Source organism: Ochotona curzoniae, unplaced genomic scaffold, assembly GCF_017591425.1.
Source record: "Ochotona curzoniae isolate NIBS_2020 unplaced genomic scaffold, NIBS_Ocur_1.0 contig_1071, whole genome shotgun sequence".
Taxonomy (NCBI): domain Eukaryota; kingdom Metazoa; phylum Chordata; class Mammalia; order Lagomorpha; family Ochotonidae; genus Ochotona; species Ochotona curzoniae.
This window is the reverse complement of record NW_024464939.1, coordinates 22,958,605-22,972,730: the sequence shown is the minus strand read 5'-3', so window position 1 is coordinate 22,972,730 and position 14,126 is coordinate 22,958,605. Positions and strand designations below refer to the sequence as shown.

The 14,126-nt window shown below is 43.6% G+C and overlaps 3 non-coding genes across 3 annotated transcripts; 2 read left to right on the top strand and 1 right to left on the bottom strand.

Annotated features, from left to right (window-relative positions):
* Positions 1–7,708: 7,708 nt before the first annotated feature.
* Positions 7,709–7,781, bottom strand: TRNAR-ACG. The gene has a single exon. It is a non-coding gene; the product is annotated as a tRNA-Arg (tRNA).
* A 350-nt stretch (positions 7,782–8,131) lies between these two features.
* On the top strand, positions 8,132–8,224 carry TRNAY-GUA. Its single transcript has 2 exons — positions 8,132–8,168; positions 8,189–8,224. It is a non-coding gene; the product is annotated as a tRNA-Tyr (tRNA).
* Positions 8,225–8,621: 397 nt separating this feature from the next.
* Positions 8,622–8,710, top strand: TRNAY-GUA. Its single transcript is given in 2 exon segments — positions 8,622–8,658; positions 8,675–8,710. It is a non-coding gene; the product is annotated as a tRNA-Tyr (tRNA).
* The last annotated feature ends 5,416 nt before the right edge of the window (positions 8,711–14,126 follow it).

Genomic DNA, 14,126 nt, shown 5'->3' with positions numbered 1-14,126 from the left:
AGCTGCCACCCAGCATCATCTGTGATCATTCTGAATCCAGAATCGTCTTAGCAGAGACACTTCAGAGACAGAAGACCTGCACTGACTGTGGGCCTGAGGGGTAGTCATGCCATGTGAAATGGGAAGCCCTCTCCTAGAGCTTGCTCTCCATTTATCTTTTTGCCATCTTATGTTAGAACATTAAACACATACATGCATTTCTTTGAAGATTAGAATTTTTAAAAAGGACTTACTGATTTGAAAGACAGAGTACCAGGGAATGAAAAGGAGAGACAGAGGGAGGAGAGAACTTGTATTCACTGGTTCACTTCCCAGATGTCTGCAATGGCTGGGGATGAACCAAGTTGAAACTGGGCCAGGCTGAAGCCAGGGGCCTGCAACTCCACACAAGTCTCCCACACAGGGGCAGGAACACAAACACTTGGCTATCTTAAGGCTGCATTAGCAGGAAGTTGGATGAGAACTGGAGGAGACAGAAGATTAACCAGTGCCCATATGGGATGCCTGCATTGCCAGCAGAAGCTTAATCCATTTTGCCACAATGCCAGTCCTATGTACCTTTCCATAAATTATGGCAAGTTCCCTCCCTGATTTCTATCCTTTGTCCCCAGTTCTTGCAGTCAAAATCCCAGCGGTCTGGCTCTGGTATCAGGAGTAGAAATCACTGGAAAGGCTTGCTGGGCAAATAAGGACAACTGACTTTTAAACTCAAACCAAAGGGTCTGGCATGATAGTTCAATTGACTAATCCTATACCTACATGGGCCAGCATCCTATATGGGCACCAGTTTGTGTCTTGCTGCTCCACTTCCTATCTAGCTCCCTGCTTGTGGCCTGGAAAAGCAGTAGAGAATGGCCCAAAGCCATCCTCAACCTGAGTGGGAGATGGAGAAGAAGCTCCTAGTTCCTGGCTACTGGCTACTGGCTCCCGGCTCTGGATTGGCTCAGCTCTGGATACTGTGGCCATTTGGGGAGTGAATCAGTGGATGGAAGCTCTTTGTTTCTCTGACTTTCCATCTCTCTGTAAATCTGTCTTTTCAATATAAATAAATAAATCTCAAAACATACACACAACCCGTGAAAACAAAAAACAAAACAAAACAAAACAACTACCTTGGTTTTGGAAGCAGATCATGCAACGGAGGCAGCTGCCAGGGTCTGCTCCTTATTGGCACAAGTTGATAAAGGCTAGTTACTTCTCTGCAAGTAAGGAAGCCCAGATCTCAACAATACTTTCTCACAATTGTCTTGGGTACAAAATAAATGCAAATATACAGAATGGGGTGCTATGAGGTCAGGGTAGCTACCTGTCCCGCTCCCTGCCCCCTTCAGATCATAACAGTATCATCAAGGATACAATTGCAGTGGATACAGGTGTTGCAAGTCCCAGAGGTCTTGCAGGCTGGACCAGGGCAAGGATATCTGAGGGGATTAGTTCACCTTCAAAGCTGAAGATGCCATTAAAAAAAAATGATACTGATGACAAACACCCACTCCCACCAGGTCACCTCTGCTTCAGGACTCCCCATAGCATTGAAGGCAGATCAGAGCTACCATGAAAGCAGCCAGCTGGCCCACGAGGCTGAAGAGGCCTGGGGAACAAGTGTCTTACTTGCTGATGAGGAGGACTTCTTCAAGGGTGTAACAGGTCTTGGAAGCCCCTTGCTCCACAGAAGAAAGAATCTTCTTTCCACTCATTCACTCCCTGAATGGCTGTAATCGCCAGAGTTGGGCCAGTTCAAAGCCAGGAGCCTTCCCAGGCCATTAGCAGGGAGCTAGACTAGAAGAGGAGCTGCTAGGACTCCAACCTGTGCCCAAGTGGGATGCTGGTACCACAGGTAGGGGCTTAGCCTGACATGACACAGCACTGGCCCTGATATTCTATTTCTTTAGTTCAAATGATGCAGAGAGTAAAACACCTTGGATATGGCCTAAACAGGAGACATAGTCCAGCATGCCATTCCTTTGCTACCATTACTTTTGAATTAAAAGAATAAAATAAAACAGGTGACCAGACACCTGAGAACCAATCACTCACGGTTTTTCTGTGTTTATTCCTTTGATCTGTATCTTCCTCACTTACTACCTTATTCCTTGGCACTTGGTAATCACCATGAATTCTATTCTCTGTTTCTATACATTGAATGTTTGGGGATTCCATGTAGAAGTGTGATCATGTGAAATTTAGCTTCTATGCCTGGCTTACTTCATTAAACAGTGTGCTTTACTGCCCAGACTTTTGTTTGGAAGTCTGGGCTACCAGAAGGGCTGCTACAATGCTGCCCACTGAGTTTTGAGGAGGTGAGATGGCTCCACTGAGAGGGTCCTCTAAACTGAATTGAGAATCTGGGGGAGAGTCTTGCTAAGTACCTAATATTTGTCTTTTTTCAATTCTTGAGCATCTCTAGATCACGGATAAAAAACTGAGATTAAAGTCCTATGTAACCAGATTCTATAAAATAAAATCTTAACATTATAGAAAGTTCAGATTAGTAGTGGCTTCCAGAAGTACATTTTTTGTCAGAAGTATATTTGAAAGTCAGAGTTTACATGTGTACTTCCCACAGAGCAGAAGACAAGAAAGGAAACTAACAGCTGTTGGGTAATTGATTAATTCTCACAGTCTATACTACTTCTGCAAAAGGCCTTTCTCCAAAAGCAGACCTAAACATGCTCAATGTCAAAAGAACCAGTAAGTATGATACAACTTTCTGGAATTTCCAACTGTTCCAATGTTGACCTCAGGAAGCAAAACCAAACTCCTAGAATCAAATCAACAAAGGACAGTTGCTAGAACAGTCAGCTTACCACTGGGTTGCTGCTGATAGCTGAAGATCTCATCATCAGTGTCCCCGATGCCCAGAAGCCTACTGGGCACATCCTGGCCCCAGGGCTGGGCTGGGGAGTCCTACCCAACAAGGGGATTTGCTGCTTTGAAGTCATCTGCATTGCCACCAACCATCTCCACTCATCATTTCTTCTCAAAATGCTAATTTATAACACACTTTGCTTTCTGGTGAAGAATAATTGAAGGAACTTTTTTTTTTTTTTAAAGTTTTAAGGTGTAACATTTTCTTATACCTTAAAACATGCCCTGGGCCCGGTACGGTGGTCTAGTGGTTAAATCCTCGTCTTGCATCTGCTGGGATCCCATATGGGTGCCAGTTTGTATCCTGGCTGCTCCACTTCCCATCCAGCTCCCTGCTTGTGGTCTGGGAAAGCAGTCGAGGACAGCCCAAAGCCTTGGGACCCTGCACCCATGTGGAAGGCCTGGAAGAAGCTCTGGCTTCTGATCTTTCTCTGTCTTGCCTCTTCTCTGTATATCTGCCTTTCCAACAACAACTACTACTACTACAACAAGAAAAAAATCTTTTAAAAATGCTCCACCCGGCCATGCCTACATTACCTAGCTTTTACACTGTCATCATTCTGAATTATTGATTACAATTTCAGCAACATTTGAAGCTAATCTTGTCTTAAAAAACATAATGGAAGACAGATAATGAAAGCAAATTAAGTCATTGTATTGATTAACTTATAAACATAATAGTTTCAAATAAAATGCCCTCATTTAAAGCATGTGTCTGGGGGCCTGGTGTGGTACTGTGGCAGACTAATCCTGCTCCAGTGGAACCAGCATCCCATATGGGCACTGATTCTCACTCAGCCTGGCTGCTCCACTTCCCATCCAGCTTGCTGCCAATGGCCTGAGAAAGCAGTAAGGCCTAGAAGAAGCTCCTGCCTCCCAGCTTCAGACTGGCCAGATCCTGACTTGTAGCCATCCGGGATTGAACCAGCTGATGAGAGATCTTTCTTCTCCATTTCTCCCTCTTTCTCTCCTCCCTGTAACTCTTTCAAGTAAAATAAATCTTTAAAGAAAAATGTCTCTATTGTATTTGGTATGGAAATTATTTCTTAAATCAATGGGTAGTATACTGGGATATTAAATGTTTAACTATCAAAACCTGAAAAAATATGTCATCCTAAATAAGAGGGTAAAATTTCAATAGAAAAATTTCACTCTCCTGCTGTGTCCTGCATTTCTTAGCTCTGTGATATTCTCTTCCCGCTACCATTAGTTACTACTTTACCAACAGGAATTGCACAGGAGGCATGTATAGACATGTGCAAATAAGAGAATGTGTACAACATGTAAAGAGTATTTTGAAATGTTTATGGGAAAGTGGAGTAAAAATGTAAGAGGCAGGTGTCTGGCACAGCAGCTAAGATGTATCTTGGCATACCACATGCCATTTCAGAGTGCCTAGGTCTGAGTCCTAGTTCTGCTTAAGTCCAGCTTCCTGCTAAGGCACACCCTGAAAGGCAGAAGGAATGGCGGGGGTATCCAGGTTCCTGTCACTCGCATGAAGACGTGGGCAGAGCGACAGGCGCTGGTTTTGGCCTGGCTCAGCTCTTAACTGTTGCTGGTATTCCAGGAATGAGCCAGCAGATGGAAGATCTTCTCTGTGTCTGTCTCTATCTTTCAAATAAAATAAAAATAAGCAAACATTTTAAAATATTTATTTTGTTGCAAAAACTGAAGTTCACATTTTATTTCAGAATGTACAGTTTTCATGAAGTTTTTGAAGATCCTCTTCTATGCATAGATATAAAAAGTTTTTCGGGCCCGGCACGGTGGCGCAAGTGGTTAAGGTCCTCGCCTTGCACGCCTGGGATCCCATATGGGCGCCGGTTCTATCCCGGCAGCTCCGCTTCCCTTCCAGCTCCCTGCCTGTGGCCCGGGAAAGCAGTCCAGGATGACCCAAAGCCTTGGGACCCTGCACCCGCGTGGGAGACCCGGAAGAGGCTCCTGGCTCCTGGCTTCGGATCGGCATAGTATCGGCCCGTTGCGCTCACTTGGGGTGTGAATCATCGGACGGAAGATCTTCCTCTCTGTCTCTCCTCTCTGTATATCCGCCTTTCCAATAAAAAAAAATAATAATAAAAATAAATCTTTAAAAAAAATAAAAAGTTTTCCACCTAAGTTATATCCTAGTTCTATTTCACAGCTTTAGATATTACTTCCTTCATTTTTAAATTAGTTGGTTTTCACCTGAAGGTAGGGGGCAGGGGACAAAAGAGAGAGGAGTTCTTCGATCTACTGGTTCATTCCCCAAATGCTCACACCAGCTGGGGATGGACAAGACTGAAGCCCCGCGCCTCCAACTCAGTCCAGTTTCTGGAGTGGCTGCCCAACTGCTGAAGCGGTCGTCAGATGTCATCCAGCTTGTGCATTAACAGCAGGCTGGAATCAGAAGCAGAACCAGGCCTCACACTCAGGCGCTTTCAAAACAAGACAACAGCATCCCAATCTATGACTTCACTGCTAAGCTAAATGCCAGCCCACTCCCGTTGTTGCTAAGCAATTGGATGAAGTCTGTTCTAGATCATAGCTATAGGGTTCTCTGTCCCATGTGCTAACCAAAACAACTTGTATGTGGCTAAACAAAAATAAAAAGGATGAAAAAACAAAAATGTATTTTTCTTTATGATTTCTTTATTAGTTTGCTAGAGCTGCAAAATGCCATTGACTTAGGTGAATTTCACAGCAGAAATGCATTTTCTCACAGTTTTGGAAGCTAGAAGTTTCAGAGCAAGATGTCAGCAGATTTCATTTCTCCTGGGACTTCTCTCAGTGGTCTGAAGACGGCTGCCTTCCCCCTGTGTCGTTACAGGGGCGTGACTCAGTGGGTGCACAGGTCTCAAACAGCACCACATTCAGGTTAAAGGCCTGCCTAAGGACTCCACGTTAACACTAGTAAGTACCTCTTAAAAGGCTTTACCTGCAGAAGTAATCACCTTCTGCGGTACTGGTGACTGGGAACTCAACACATGAGGTTGGGGCAGAGGACAATATCATCTAACCGCTAAGACTGTGGGTTCCTTTCTCAAAATTGTGCCACAATTCAGTTTACTTTACTTGAACCATGTGGTTTCTGTAAAGCTGCCCTGACTTTCGCTGAGTCTGCAGGTTGGCTCCTTTTATCAGTAAGTTCCACATCCTCCTCTTTCTTGGACTTTGTTTTCATGGATGTACGTCTATGGCAGGCACAGATGACAAAAGTCTTTCAGCAAAGGACTCACTTGCCCAGCTACCAGGAGGCTGGTTAAGCAGTAGCCTCCAGGAGTTAACCTCCCCAGATTTCTGAGATGAGTAGCCTTTGGCCAACCACTGCGTGGTGCAAGGGCCAGCCCATTGAGGCACAAAACCAGACTCTGCTGAGGGAAATCTTAGCTCAGGGGAGCTACTGACGTTGTCAGATCTCTAGCCCTCTCTGACAGCTAACTCCCGGCCAAGTCTGCGCCCACCCTTTCCCATTCACACTAAGTAGTTAACCAGTAAAAATTTCGCACTCTAATTCTCAATTTCAGTTTCCTGGAGAACTCAATATTCTCAACTAGTGTCCATTCTTTGTTTCTTCCAGCTTTTAAGTTCCCAACTGTATGCACTACACAACCAGTGAGAGCAGCTGGGGGGCACAGAGAACACTTAAGGCCTAGTTGTATAGTGTTTCAAAACATCCTTTGCTCACACAACCTCTGTGTGAATTTCAGTCACAAGAAACAAAGCCAGAATTTACACAGTCTTGGCTGTCATGGAACCTGTTATTCGGTCAAGCTTACTGTTGGGGAACGGGACAAAATAAGGGAGAAGCCCAAGAGGAAAGGTATGTGTGGCACTGCAATGACGGCCATGGCCGTGACCTCTACAGAGAAGAAACACGTTGTTCACTACCCTTGTAAAATAAGGAGAAAACAGGAAAAGGACAAAAGTTCTTTCCTCTCAGACGAATAAACAGTGTTCTGCTTATTATCTTGGGGGATGTAACACAGCTCCCTAACTTCCCGCGGCAGTAATCTTAAAACTCTTAGAAACAACACAAACTTTTAAAGATGTTATCAGTTTGTTAATTACCAAAATATCAAAACATGCAAAAGGAATAAAATTAAAACCAGTGCATTTTGTCCAAACAGTCTTGAGCTTACTCTCCACTCACATTTTACTTTCTTTGGGTCATCTGTAGTCCGAGGGAAGCAGCCTTCCCACTTTACAAAACTAGCCCTTTTGTCTTCCCTAACTTATTTTCCCTTTCCTAACAATGTTATATTAAATCTTCCACTTGAGAAACTGCTACCTGATTTGAGGGCGTCTAAGAAATAATTCCAATGTTCCTCCCACAAATAAGATAAATTAATACAAACATTTGCTCAAACCAACACGATAGCTTTTTGGTTCAAAGCTCCCAGCTGTGGGGGTTGGTAATTGCAGATCTTACACAATTTTGATGCAGTGCTAAAAACAAAAGGAGAGCACACAGCACTTTGGGGAACGGCCGCAAGTCATTTGGTTTGCTAACGACTTCTGAATATACGCCTTAGCCAAAACAGCTGAGGAAACAGGGCTTTCAGATCCAACCTAAAATGGAACATCTCCAATACAATTACACACAAAGGGATACTTAAGTAACAATGTTTCTATGTAGCTGGCCCCTAGGATCTCACACTATTTTAGCAGACCCGAGGAACCGAGGCGCAGCGGGTCCCTCAGTGATGGGGCCGCCTCTCAGAGCCGAGAAAGCTCAAGGGTTGGAGGTGGGAAGCCAAAGCCTACAAGAGTAGGCCCAGGGTGCAGAGCCTGAACTACTGTTGGAATTTACAGGTGGGAGAAACGAGAATGGGACCAGTTTTTAAAACCGCGGTGACAAAAGCGAGCCAGGCAGGAGTCGAACCTACAATCTTCTGATCCGTAGTCAGACGCGTTATCCATTGCGCCACTGGCCCGTTGCACGACGACAACCGACGAACCTGGCAGGTTAGGGAGCGGCCAGGCCACGCCCGGAGGTCGCTCCTGCTTTCCCCAGCGGCTGTCCTGCAGAGGCGGCCATGCCGCAGTCCCGGCCGGGGACACCCGGGTCGGCAGCCCTTCCTGGAGTCGGTCAAGCTCGCGGGCCGCAGTCGGGCTGTCATTCTGCGCAGGCGTGAGACAAACCTCGGGCGCTACTGCGTCTCCCCTCCCCCGCCTCGGCGGCGCGCGCGCGTCACACTGCGCGTGCGCCTGGCCATCCTCGGCCGGCCCACTTCGCGCGCTGACTCCTGGGTTGAGTCTCGAGGGCGCAGTCCACCACGCCGTCCCTTCGATAGCTCAGCTGGTAGAGCGGAGGACTGTAGCTGGCTTTCCGGCAAGAGGTATCCTTAGGTCGCTGGTTCGATTCCGGCTCGAAGGAGACGCTTGTGTTTTTTTTCCACAGCTTAATGATTCGCGGCCCGTCCCACTCTGTTACACCTCCCATTCCAAAGAACGGCGTGTGCAGCACCAACGCTCCCGCGAGTGGATGATTTCACGCGTGGGGAAGTTTTTAGTAGAAGTCCTTGTCCTGGTCTCAGCCGTCTTCGGCGTTTCCAGAGCCTCTCTCTCACCACGCCGGCCGGGACAGGCTTCCCCCGGAGCCACGCCGAGCTTTTCCTCAGAACCCCGGGCACTTTGGGCCGCGCGAGCTCGCTCCTGCTGCCGCGACGAGGGCGGCCCGCGCGGAACGAGGAGCCCGGAAACGCGGAATAGGAACTAAACCTACAAAATGCTGCGCTGTTGTGGGGATTAAGTGGCAGGACGTTCTCTCACTCCCTTCGATAGCTCAGCTGGTAGAGCGGAGGACTGTAGGCGTTTGTCTGTGGCCATCCTTAGGTCGCTGGTTCGATTCCGGCTCGAAGGAGGTTGTAGTTTTGTTTTAGTGACTCACTTTAGTCCCGATGCCGGAGCAAAAGTATTGTTGTCAGTATTTGTGAATTGCAACGCTCTGACCCTCCTCTAGAGCAAAAGATAAGCGTGCGTGTCCAGCGGTGGGGGATTAGCTCAAATGGTAGAGCGCTCGCTTAGCATGCGAGAGGTAGCGGGATCGATGCCCGCATCCTCCAGTTGTGTTTTCCTCCTTGCCCAAAGCTAGATTTTGTTTGTTTCTGCAACCAAAAGAGAAGGGAGAGGACAATCTTGAAACGACTCTGTAAAAAATACCCGCAAAAGAAACTACAGGTGCTGGCAGCCTGTTGTTTTGTTTTGTTTTGTTTTTTAATGTTTACACTTGTTTACTTTGGGTGACTGCTGAATTTGATTATATGTCTTTCACAAAAGGCAACGGGTTGCGGTCAATTGCCCCATTACATTGGTAACTACTCTCCTAGGGACACCCCTCTGTGACCTAGACGCCCACGGTTAGGGGGAACTCGCAAATATCGAAACAGAAAATAAAACCGGGACGTTGACAGCTTGAAACCTTAGCTGAGCACAGGAAACAGGCGCTCTTCTGCTCCATCTCCACTCAGGGCGGTGGTGTGCCCCTCTCAGGGCAGATCCGGGGTGAATGGGGGCCCCTGGAGACTGGGAAGGTTGAGAAAGGTCTTGACTGAGCCCAAGGCCTTGAAGTTGGAGGCTTCCTGAGAGTCAACACTAGACGAACACTGAGAAATAATCAATTGGGAAAAAAGTTCTGTCTGGATTCAGCGATTCAGTAGAACACACTAGCATGGACTTCTCTGATAATTCTCCCAATTCGCATTTTGTAGAATGTAGCCTGCCTTTACACACAATTAAACCTATCAAAACAGAATATAAATCTACCAGAGAAAAGCAGAAACATTAGACTTTTGGAGGATTGCAATAAATGGATGATAATTTTTCATTTCACATTCATTTTAGATTCTCAGGAAACCTGCACAATTTTATTGTCAATGTGTTCAACCAGTTGAGGTTTACTGCTGTATCTTTCATTATCCAGAACAATATCAGTTTTTTTAAATTCATTTTATTATTTTCAAAGAATTTTTTTTTTTAAATGGAATGCTTTGTGAGCCATTCAGAAAGATCATTACCTGGTTCATGAAAACATTTGCAAACTAAGGAAAATTATTCTTTTGTTAGGCAATGTATCCCAATTGCTAGTTTGACATTATGTGTATCCTAACTGGCTAAGGCAGGGAACAGACATGTGTTGCTGACCAAAAAAAGCAAGAATCGGGTAATAAGTAAAAAGGATGGACTGTGCCCAAAGCCTGGGTGGAAGTCATGTGTTCAGAGGAGGTGACCTGAGCCAGAGTCACACAATAAATAGCCCAGATGGAAAGTGGAACTCACATAAAAGATTAGAAGGCATAAATCAAAAGGCAGAATCCCATAGTGACGTGGTTAGTCATGTGGGCTGTGGGACCTGAAGGCATTTCTTTTGTCAATACTTATTGCATGACTGCATGACCCTGGACAAATTCTTCAGTTTCGGGCTTTAATTTCCTCATTTGTGAAACAGACATGATAACACTGGTACTCACAAAAAAAAAAAAAATGATGCCTCTTTTTAAGGAATAACTTGAGAAGTGCCTGGTACAGTGTCTGACGTGGTAAGCAGAAGCCTTCGTGCCAGCAGAGTGGAAGCAAAGGAGGCAGAGAGAAAGGAAAGGAAAAGAGAAAGGCAAAGAAAGTCATTTCTCGGCTGGTTACAGACACTGGGACGCATTGCAGTGCCTAGAGGCCTGGCAAGGTTAGCATCTATAGAGTAAAGACTTGGAGCCATCATTCTGAGCGTTTGAATGTGTGTCTGTACAAATATTTAGACATGCAGGAAAGAGAGGTTCTTTGATATATTGTCCAGGGAAAATAGAACAATCCTAAAAGCACAAAATGATGCTTAAGTACATTCTGGTATGACCATATAATGAAATATATACAATCATTGAAATTGTATTTGTGAACAATTTGACATGGGAAATATCAATCCAATGCTAATTAAATAAGGAGTAATATATAAAAAAGATGACCTAAACAAACACAGATTATCTCTAGACAAGACTAAAACATGCATTAGAAAATGTTAATAGTAGTATCTGATGGTAGGGTTATTGCAAGACTTTTTTTTTCCCTAAAATTTAAAAGTATTTTAAAATTTAAAGTAAACATCATTTTAATTGGAAATATAAATGACTTTTAACAAGTTAAAAGCTAACCTTTAATCTGAATTTCCTGCAAGCTAAGCACAGTTCTAGATAATTTACACATATGATTTTTTTTAAATTTCTGTCATAAAGAAAATATCAAGTTTTAGAGGTCTCAGTGGTGAATTCTACTGAACATGCCAGTTATATTGCAACACACATCCCACATGCCCTCAACCTCCTTACTAATTTCTCTGAATTCCCTCTTTCCTTTTGCAAACTATTTCTCACATGTCAGTCCCTATTTAAATCCCATTAAGACGACCTAACCCTGGGTAAAGACACTAATCCTCGTTGTGGTTCCTAAGGCCTGACATGATCTCCCTTGCCCATCTTGCACTCAAAATCTTCCAGAAATTTTAAGAAAGAGTACTTTCCAATCCAATCCATGAAGTTAATATTATTCTGATGGCAAAACTGGGCAAAGATATCACAAGAAAGAAAACTACAGACTAATAATATACTTTATGAACAAAAAGCAAAAATTCACAGCCAACTTTAGCTAATCAAATCCATCAATATACAAAAAGGAAAATGCATTATGACCAAGAGGGATTCATTCTAACAATACACAGCTGGTTCAACATTCAAAAATCAATGTATCTGATGTTCTCAACAGATGCCGAAAAAAGCATTTGATCAAATTCAGCATCTGGTAAAAACTGTTAGCAAACTTGGAAGGGGAGCGAGGTCCATCAATCTGATGAAAATGTCAACGAAATACATACAACATTTTATACTTACAGTGAAAAACTGAAGATTTCGTCCTAATATGAGGCACAAGGCAAGGATGTCTAATCTGGGTTTTCAGCTAAAGCCAGTGCTAAAAAAGCAATAAAAAGTGAAAGAAAAATGCTTTTAAATTTGAAAGAGAGGGAAAACATCCCCTCTATTCACATATGTCTCTCTTTTTTGAAACACTGGCTATACATCATAATATTTTTGATATTTTGAGGTAAATGAAATAAAGAATTATGGTTTTTGGTTTAAAATTTTTTATGTGGCTATCATGAAATTGAAAGTCATATGTATTTGTCACTTTGGACAAGATGGGCAAGGGAGATCATGTCAGGCCTTAGGAACCACAACGAGGATTAGTGTCTTTACCCAGGGTTAGGTCGTCTTAATGGGATTTAAATAGGGACTGACATGTGAGAAATAGTTTGCAAAAGGAAAGAGGGAATTCAGAGAAATTAGTAAGGAGGTTGAGAGCATGTGGGATGTGTGTTGCGTGGTTAGAGCCCCAATGAGATCAGACACCAGGCATGGAGAAGAACCTGGCTTAAAGTTCTTGCTCTTTATTGGGTGAGTTATACCAAAGAAATGTTCATAATAGAGTAGAATATATTCTCTAAGTTTTCTTCAGAGTAAAATAAGGTAAAATTTATGAACAAATTTAATAGAGTAATTATCAAGACAAAAAATGCTTTCAAACAAGTTTGCAAACTATCTAATGAAAGAAGTGTGATAGTGTTAGTTTCTGCTAAGTTATTTTCAAATTCATGCATATCTCTGATTTTCAGTTTTGTAAAATCTTTCTTTTCCATTAAAAACTGAAAAGCTGCCTATTTCCAGATAAAGATTGACAATGTAGACAAAAAGAAATTCTTAAGTTTTTGTGGCGGTCATGAATCGGGTCCTGGATGTAAGAACATGACAGAAATCATACTACTAGAAGGAGAGTTCTGGGTTATATTTTTTTCAAGTGCCTTTGAGTGTGTTAAAGCACTCCTGACATTGATTTCTCAGGACTCTGTCTTTTGTTAACAGAAATTTAGGATGAAAAGTTGGTTTTGCTCTTGTAAATATCCTGGGGTCAAAGGGGATTTGTATCACTGGATTCAGAGAGCACAAAACCAGACAAAATAAGGTACCTGGTTTCTCTGGAAAATCCCTCATAACAATTTTAATTTAATTTAATCTTTAGGTTTTTTTTTAATATATGTATCTCATGTTCTAGGGCTCATTTTCCAATATAGTAACCCTAGCCACATGTGGTCATTTAAATATAACTCTAACTAAAATTTGAAATCTAGTTTCTGGGTTGTACTAAATGTACACATTCCTAGTAATCAGTAGACATATGGTCCACAGGATGAACATCACAGATGTAGAACATTCCCATTACTGAGAAAGTTCTCGTGGATAGTGCTGTCCTAGTGCATGGGTGTGGTCAGCTCAATGGCTGAGATCATGCACTCTGAAGTCCAAAGATAGTGCTCTAAGTTTGCATGATAGTTTGGTAGCCATAAGACTGGGGAAGCTACTTAACTTTGCTCAACTACAATCAGCCTAATGGAGATAACAAAACTTGTTACAGACCTGTTACAGTCAACTGTTTTACTGAATGGTACTTGGAACACAATGAATCGTTACATTTGTTATAATGGTATGGCAGTAAAAGTAATTCAGTTGCCCTACCCGACAGGAAGAACACATTCGGGTCTTGTGCATAACAAAGTATCTATCTGGCCTGGGTCACAAGTTCCTAGGAGGAAGCCTCTAAATCCTGAGGATCCCAAGGGATTTTGGCAACTGAGCTAATCCACTGTGGGGACCATCCCCCACAGAACAATTTTGAGTGTTGGAAGAAGCCAAGGGAACCTTCCTGTGGTCAGTGGTTCCATCAAATCACAAAACCCCTACAAAAAGTCTGGACACAGAAGCTTACATGAACCTCCCTGGATAACAGTGCTAGCTGGGTGCATAGTAGAAGAGTGACATGCCTGTCTCCACTGAGAGAGAACATGGGGCTTCATGCCTACGACCCATCCCTGACCTTGCCCTAAGCAGCTCTTTTGTCTGCTTCTAGTTTTTATCCTGATTAAACTATAATCATAAGCAATGTTTTCCTGAGTTTTGTGAATCATTCTAGTAAATTCTCATACTGAGGAGGAAGAGGAAACCACCTTGGTCAAAAGTGCAGGAGACCTAGAAGCCTCCAAGCTTGCTTCCAGTGTCTGATGCCAAGGCAGGCCTGGTACCTTGTGAAGTTTGGCCTAACACTAAGCTTCTGAACTGGCTGTCCGTGTTACATTGCAGGTCTCTACTTTGTCTGCATGCTCTGGCCCCTGAGACAGCTTCCCTTTGACCTTGAAAGAGGTCCAAAGCCTTCTCTTGCCATTGTCTCCTCCTTATCGCCAGCTTCAC